We start from the raw sequence: 8,735 nt of genomic DNA, 5'->3' as shown, positions 1-8,735 counted from the left end.
CAGAGCTTTCATCTATCATGCCCTTTTCCACCATGCTAAATCTACCATTCAACCAGCTGACCATAGACTGAATTCCCTTCAAACTGTGAGCCAAATAAACCTCTCCCTTTTTAAGTTGTGGGCATTGGGTATTTTATGTTAGCAACAGGAAAGTAACAAGCACTGTACACTTTTTCCTATAAAATAAACACAAAATATAGCACTTCTTTAGTTAAAGTATCACCATGCAAACTGATGTCATTGTAAATAAATGTACAGTTAAATGATGATCTGAGTCTATCCCAAGACTTTTATCTATTCAGGCTCATTTTGATTCAAAAATCATACAGAACAGCCAGATGTTGGCCAACCACAGATTGCCCCACAAATCTGAAGGAAAAAACACCTTTCTAAGGAATTTGCTTTGGCTTAAAAAAGAAGGATATCTAGATCTAGATCTAGATATATATCTAGATATAGATAGATGATAGGATAAAAAAGTAGGATTTATATAGCATATATAGTGGGATATATATAAAGTGAAAGAAGGAAGTAAAGCAGAGAGGGAAAGAAAAATGCAGACATCACTGATTTGTGACATAGCACAATTTGCTTAGCTAAAGAAAATAATTTAGGTACCATCTCATAAGACAGACTTATTCCTTGATAAGGAGATAATTTCCAAAGTCTCTTTGCTATGTGTATCTGCCAAATGTAAATAAGGAAAAGAGAAGCAGATATATGGAGCAGTTTTCATGAATCCCTGACTGTGGTTTGCTTACTTAATTTACAATGAGTTTAAATAATATTTTAGAATGGCTGTCACAAAACTAGCACTTTGATAATAAATCCCGTCACTAATTATCTCTTTGGATTTTACTAAAAGTGTTTTGTTGTCAATTTGATATCCTTAAAGAGCCATTTGTATTTTTAAAATATGGTAGAGCAGCCAGAAGTTACTTTCCCTTTTAGGTTTCTCAAGTGAAGCACTATTGGATTTGTGTCTCTGGAAAGGACACGAGAGGCACAGATCATCACTGGTCATTCCAGACACTGTCCTGAGCTTTGAAGTGGTTAATATGAAAAAGAGGTGGAATTTAGCCAAGTAAGAAAGAACATTCTGGCGTATTTGATTAAAAAAAAAACAAAAAAAATTAAAAATTAAGAAAGAAAAGGAAAAGAAGTTTTAGTACATTTCCTGTTATTATAGAGATGTTAAGCATAACATTATCTAAAATATAAAAACTATATTAGAGTCTATAAGTTAAACTAATGAAAAGTCTTCAAAAAGTGGTTCATCACCCATTTTTGTCAACTATCAAGTACTTAAAGATGGAAATACCCATTAGCAAAGCCAAGCTAGGATTTTGAGTTGAATGCCACCTTTCTACAGTAGGTCACATTGGAAGTCAGTAAAGGGAAGGAAAGAAAGAATGTTTATAGAGGTTTAGGATTGGGGATACTTGATTTTAAGTTGGTTTTGGAAGATGGGGGGCTGCAACTGGGAAGAATTTATGACATAATAATATTGGATTGCTGAGCAAATTGGGTCTTGAAGAAAAATCTGGTAGGTGAGATATTAGTCGTAAAATTTATGTAATTTCAGTAGCTGACAATGCTATCTAGCTGGAAGAAGTATTTTCAGGACCAAGGAGATGTTTTTGTGCTTGTTTTAAGTACTGTTTAATAAATATAGAGAAAATTTCCCTTGTCTCAATATTGTTTAGCACAGAGGTGGGAAATTACCTTGGTTTCAGTTTCCGTTTCCAGCCCTGTAATTTTGTATTTCTTTGTGTTAGTGGTAACATCATTAGGAAAATGACAATAATTATCAGTGTACTCTTTGGATTTTGAAATCGTCTGTTGATTACTGATCAATAGTTAATGTACAGAACCAACAAAATTTGCTTTCTCACTCTGTATTTGATTTTATTCATTGCATAGTGAATAGACATTTGCTCATTTAATAAATATGTTTTTAAAACACCTAAATTGTCTGCTGAATAGTTAGAAAGACTCACCAAAAACAAGTTTTGTGAAAAGATTCATAAAGGAAAATACATTTAATGTAAAATTGTAAAATCTCTGGTATTCGGTTAACAAATGCCTTTCATGGGCCAGAGGTGTAGCTCAGTGTCACAGTGCCTGCCTGGCAAGTGCAAGGCCCTGAGTTTGATTCCCAGTACCAAAAAAAAGACTTTCATAAAGTTAAATGGCTATGTTTTGTTTGACAACTTATTCATGTCTTGAATGTGAGGCTGACTGGATAATTAAAAGACATGGAAATGAAAACTAGATGTAGTGGGTCATCCTGATTCTTCTTACAGTTTTGGCTCAGATATAAAGAGCTTAAAAGTTATCACTCCTGTCTGTACAACAAGAAAATGTCAAACAAACTAGGAACCAAGGCACTTTGGATCCATGATTATTGAAGTAACAGGACAAATAGCCACACCAAAATCTGTAAAGACAGGCAAATTCAGAGTTACAGCCAAGATCTACTTGGCTGCAGCAGAAGGAGCAGGAGTTGTAAGTTAGTACAAAGATTTAGGGGAGAATTTTGATGAACTACTCAAAGCTGTGTGTAGTCTAGCATGAAAATGAAAAATTCTTAGGCACTAGAATCACAAGGAGGTCCTTACATATTTGTGGATTTTACCTCTAGGTACCCCTCCCAAATTTTCAATGTAAATGTTCAAGAAAAATTCCCTCACGTTCCCAGGTGTAGGGGCTGGGGAGAGTTAACCTTGTTCAATAGCCTCAGAGAATTTCCTTACAATGGCCCGATCCAGGAAAACAGACTTTTTCAGAGCCTCAACTCAGGTAGAGGAACAGCATCCCTCCCACTCCAGTCACCTCTGGCCTTCCCTCTCCCTTAAGCAAGGGAAGAAAAGGCAGAGACACTTCTGAAGATTGTAGAGTAGGGGTAGAGGTCCACTAAAAGATGGAGATTTAATCATGACAGCATAGACCCTGTCCATGCAGCACATTTGGGCATGATGCCAACATACTCCAGTGTAAGGACAGTGGATCACAGCAGAAAAGCACATATGAAGGCCAGAGTCAACAGATGTGCAGAAACAAGATATATGCAGCAAACGTTAACACTGCACATCTCCATAGCACTCACATGAAACCTCACACTAAAGCCTCATATCATTCAGTTTCCATGTTCTGATATATCATGCTTTTTACCAAAGTTTACAAGGTATACTCAAGGTTGCTATAAGTTTCACATATATGTGTATACAAGTAAAAGACACAGAGCAAGCAGCAGAACTGGAATCAGGTGTAACAGGAAATTAATGTAACTATAGTTAATATATTGAGAGCTTCACTGAAAAAGTAGAAAATATGTATGAGAAGAAAGATAATGTAAGCAGGGAGAGAGCTAATTAAGGACAGAAAAGAAAATACTAAAAACCAAATACTTGCTGTGTTGGTTTGGGGCTTATTTTGCAAGGGGAACAACATAATACAGGACACATACTTTATATGATTATTTATAAGTCACCCAAAGAACAGTATACAAAAGAGTGCAGGGAATCTGTCCACACACTAAGACCAAGGAATCTAACTGAGGGCCTCGATCCCACAACAATGTCCTACATGAGTTGAGCTGAATACCCAGAGCTCATAACAATGCCTCCATGAATCCAACTGGATGCCCAGAGCCCATAACAACGTCTCATGCAGGCCCGTTTCACAGATCTGCTGGGAAGGCCCAAAGGTCAGTGGTGGAATCTACAAAGTCTGTGCCAGCAGGTAGAAGGACCTGTGCTAGCAGGCTGAGGGATCTGCTCTGGAGCCATGAAGTGATGCTCAGAAGAACCAGAGCTCCCCCAAAAGGTACCACAGCCATCCTCGACAACAGTGAGGTCCCGAGCTCCTCCGATGACCAGGATGGCCGAGTTCCCATCAGGGAAGCCAATGCAGCAAGCTTTTCCAGGAGGCCAGCAGTGCACCATCTTCCCCTCCAGAACCAGGAAGCTGTGCTCAAAGTGAGGACCAGAGCTCCCCACAAGGTGAACCGAAGCCATTCTCAGTGCCAGTGAGGTCCCGAGCTCCTCGGAGGATGAAAACAGCCAACATCATCAGGAAAGCCAGCTCCTCACAGCCTCTCTCAGCTCCCAACAGCCCTGCTTCTTCTTCTCCAGCTCTGCCTCTTATGCTGCTGGCAACAGTCCTCAGGTGGGCCTCCCACACCCAGCACCACACTTACTCAGTTCAGCTAGTGGTTATAAGTTCACCACCAGTTATCAATCCACTACACTTGCTACTGCCTCTGATGGCCATGGTGACCTTGTAAACATGAACAGAAACTTTCTAAATTACAAAGCAAATGAAGAAAACAATTTGAAAAAAATCTGTTAGGATAATCTCTAAAGGTATACCAGATATATAATAGAATTTTTTTAAAAAAGAAGGACTATTTCATCTAGTGACTACAAAAAATAAATGCAGACACCAAAGCACAGATTCAGGAAGCTATATAAACACAAAGTGGATATTTACAACTAAACCCCACCATCATTCTTAATTGTGAGAAATTGAATGTTTTCTACAAAATGACAAAAGAATAAGTATGTAAATTGAAGAAGTTAAAATGTATTTGTTTGCAAGATTGCAAATTATACAGTTAATAAATTTCAGATACTTTATGCATCAATAAACATTTGTTTATTATATGTTTATGTATATATGTATGTTTATAATTTAAAATTACAAATATACCTTTAAAATAACAACAGATACAACTAGAACAATTTATGTACAGAATAAATACACTGAAAACCACAAAATGATGGTTGAAGACACCAAAAAAGATCTAAATGAATGAACACACACTCTACGTTTGTGGATGAGAAGGCGCAAATTTTTCAGATGTCAATTCTTCCTTCTTGATCTATATATGTAACAGGACCCAACCAAAAGCATAAGAAGTTATCTTGTAATCAACAAACTGATTCTAAAATTAAGGATTGAGAATACAGAAATAAACACACACATATGTGATTAGTTCACTTTCAGAAAATGTGCCAATACTATTTAGTGGAACAACAGTTATGGAGCATCTACCTACACGTGAAACAAAGAAGATGTACCACGTTGGGCACTGTGGCACATGCTTGTAATCCCAGCACTTGGGAGGCTGAGGCAGGAGCATTGCTGTGAATATGAGGCCAGGCTAAGTGACATAGTGATTTCAGGGCCAGCGTGGAATACTTACCAAGACCCTGCATCAAAAGAAGAACAAGAAGGAGGAGGAGAAAGAGGAGGAGAAGAAATATCTTGCTGTACACAAACACAAAAATTAATGCAAAATAGGTAAAACAGATAATGCTATAAAACTCTTAGGAGAAAATATAAGGATAATCTTCATGAGCTACTAAATGCTGGCAATTTCTTAGATATGAAGTGCAAAGACAGGCAAGAAAGGACAAAATACACAAATATAATTTAATCTTGTATTTCAAAGAGCAATGTCAAGAAGCTGAAATGATAACATAAAATAGGGGAATTTCCAAACTGCATATATGATAAGGACATTGTATCTAGAATTTATAACTCAATAATAAATACACAACTCAAATGAAAAATAGACAATGATTAGAATTGCCATTTCTTTGAAGAATACATGTATGAGTAGCAAGCACATAAAAAGTGCTCAATATCATTAGCTATCAGAAAAATGCAAAGTAAGCTCAAAATAAGATAACACTTCAAACTGAGTAGAAAGCTATCCTCAAAAGCCAGATAGTACCAAGTTCTGACAAAGATGTGGGGAAGTTAGAACCATTACATTTTTCTGGTGGAATTGCAAAATGGTACAGCTACTTAAAAAAACAATCTAGAACTATCTCAAGGCTTAAACATAGAGGTTCCATGTGAGTCAACAATTAGACTTTTAAGTAGGTACTAAATAAAGATAAAAAACATATTGCCACTAAAACTATTTATGCACAAGTGATCAAAGCATCATTATTTGTGGCATCTAAAAGACAGAAATGATATAAATACATATGGACTGGTGAATGGATAAACAAAAGCAATTTATGTATATAATGGGATATTATTGGCCCATAAGAAAATGTATGTACCTTCAGATGCTATAACACGAATAAACCTTGCAAATATTCAAGGTTTAAAAGACTACATGTTCTATGATTCCATTTATATAAAGTACGTAGACTATAGAGACATCCAGAATCATAAAGTAGTTTTGAGTTTGCCTAAGGATGAAGGTGATAGAGAGAAAATTGGGTATGGAATCTCCTTTTGGAGTTTTGCAAATATTCTATAACTGACAATGGTGGTGGTTGCACAATTTTGTGGGTGTTCTAAGAGTCAATAATTGTATACTTAAATGGGTGAGCTCTATGCTATGCTAAGTATATCCCAAACATATATTACCAAAAAGTTGAGAATAATATGTAAAAAGCTACAAAACTTGGATGAGAAAAAATCAAGGTGAACTTAGTTGGGTGATGAGATTTTTGATATTATATCATGATCCATGAAAGAATAGAAAATGATAAATTGGACTTCATTAAAATTAAACACTTCTGATCTGTGAAAGGCATCACAAAGAGAATAAGAAAGCAAACCACAAATTGGATAAAATATTTGCAAAAATGTCTGATAAAAAACTTCATCTAAAATATACAAAAACCTGATAACATTCATTATGGAATAAAACAACACAATTAAAATGATTTATTCATTTATTTATTTTATTTTATTCTTTTGGTACTGGGAATTGAATGCAGGACCTTGTGCTTTCCAGGCAGGCGCATGTGACACTGAGCTACATCCCTGTCCCAACATAATTAAAATAGGAAAAGATCTAAACAGACATCTTACTAAAGAAGACATACAGACAGTAAATAAGCCTATTTAAAGGGACTAAACATCACTTATTACTAGAGGTTTTTAAATTTAGAGAAATGGACAATGAGACTTCCACACAAACAATAAACTGACCACAAGCCTAAACAGTGACATTGCCAATTGCGAGAAAACTGCAGAGAATCAAGAGTTCTCATTTACTGCTGGTAAGAATAAAAAATGGAATAACCACTTTGGAGGACAGATTAGTTGTTTCTTACAAAGCTAAGTGCAATCTTACCATACAGCCCAATAACTGTGCTGCTAGTTATTTATCCAGCTGATTTGATAACTTACATTCAAACAAAAACCAGCTTGTGGAATAAAGCAACTTGATAAATAATTCCCCTAAAGTGGAAGCAACCAAGATTTTCTTCCATAAGTGAATGAATATACAAATGGTGACATGCCATGCAGAGGGTTATTACTAAGTGACAAAAGGAAATGAACTATCAAGTCTATAAATGGGTGAATGAAACTCAAGTCCAAACTCCCCAGGGAAAGGAGACAATTGAAAAAAAAAAAGTATGTATGTATGTCATGACTTAAATTATATAATACTCTGGAAAAAAGAAAATTCCAGTAATGTTTTTAAAAATTATTGGTTTTGAGGTCTATGTTGGGAGATGAGGATGTTTACTATGTACACATAGGACATTTTTAAAAGTAATGAAATTATTCTGCATAGTACACTGAGGATATGTGACACTACTTGTTAAATTCCAAAGAATGTTATGGTACATTGTGAAGCTTACAATACGCAAATCAAAATCAAAGCATTTGAGAGATCAGAAGATTCCAAAGATGGAGTTCAAAATGTAATGAGACAACTTTAGTTTATTGCAAACATATGAAACAAGTTCACTAAAGAGATTGAGAGTGTGTGTGCCGGGGAGAGTAGGTACTTACCTAAGTAAATTTGGAAATGAGTAGGGTCCACAAGACTAAAGAAAAGAAAATGTGCACTACTCTTGGCTTAATAAAGTATTTTCCATGAAGGTGTAGTTTAATGATTCTACTACTGCTATGCATGTACCAGAGTAGACAATTAAGTAAACTGATGATGGATGCTGAGAGCCAGGTTTATTCATGCTGGACTGCAGCTTTACCTTTAAGCAAGTGGGGGAGGGTAGAATATTCCCTGTGTTGATGGACTGGAGTTGGAGATAGTGTTACAAACTCATATTTAGCTTAATGTGGACATAGATGTTTACATAGAGATGTTTACAGAGATGTGTATATACCCGGGTTATAACATATGTATATTTTTCTTGCTCTGTTAGTAAACAGGGCCTAGAAGCAGAGACATCCCAGTAGGAATAAGGGCACCTAAGACCCAGTTCTTTTTTTGTTGTTGCTGTGGTTACATGCCATTTTCTTTATACTATAGGAACTAAGGATCCTTAGAAAAATTGCTATTTCCAGAACTAGGGCAGGAGATAAGCCTGGGAATCTTGCAGGATCAGAAGGTAGGGAAGTTCTCTAACAAGCAAACAAACCAATCCACACCGATGGGGTTATGTTAAAGAGAAAAAGGACTGAGCTGCAAAGTCTCCCTAAGTCCATGTCTGAAACAACTTGACAAAAAGGATTAGTAATTAGAACTGGACTTAAATCCAAAGCATAAGGGGCACTAGCCTGGTGTGTTGGTTCACACTTGTAATCCTGGCTAATCAGGAGGCTGAGGCAGGAAGACCACAAGTCTGAGCCAGCCTGGGAAATTTAGCAAGAATTATTCCAGACAGATTGATAGATAAATGATAGATAGACAGATAGATAGATACATACATACATAGATACATAGATAGACAGATACATAGATACATAGATAATTAATGATAGATAGCTGATAGATAAATAGATCAATA

The sequence above is a fragment of the Chinchilla lanigera genome, unplaced genomic scaffold, assembly GCF_000276665.1.
Source record: "Chinchilla lanigera isolate Chin_1 unplaced genomic scaffold, ChiLan1.0 scaffold00014, whole genome shotgun sequence".
Lineage (NCBI taxonomy): Eukaryota > Metazoa > Chordata > Mammalia > Rodentia > Chinchillidae > Chinchilla > Chinchilla lanigera.
The sequence above is the reverse complement of the archived record's forward strand: the minus strand, read 5'-3'. Positions refer to the sequence as shown.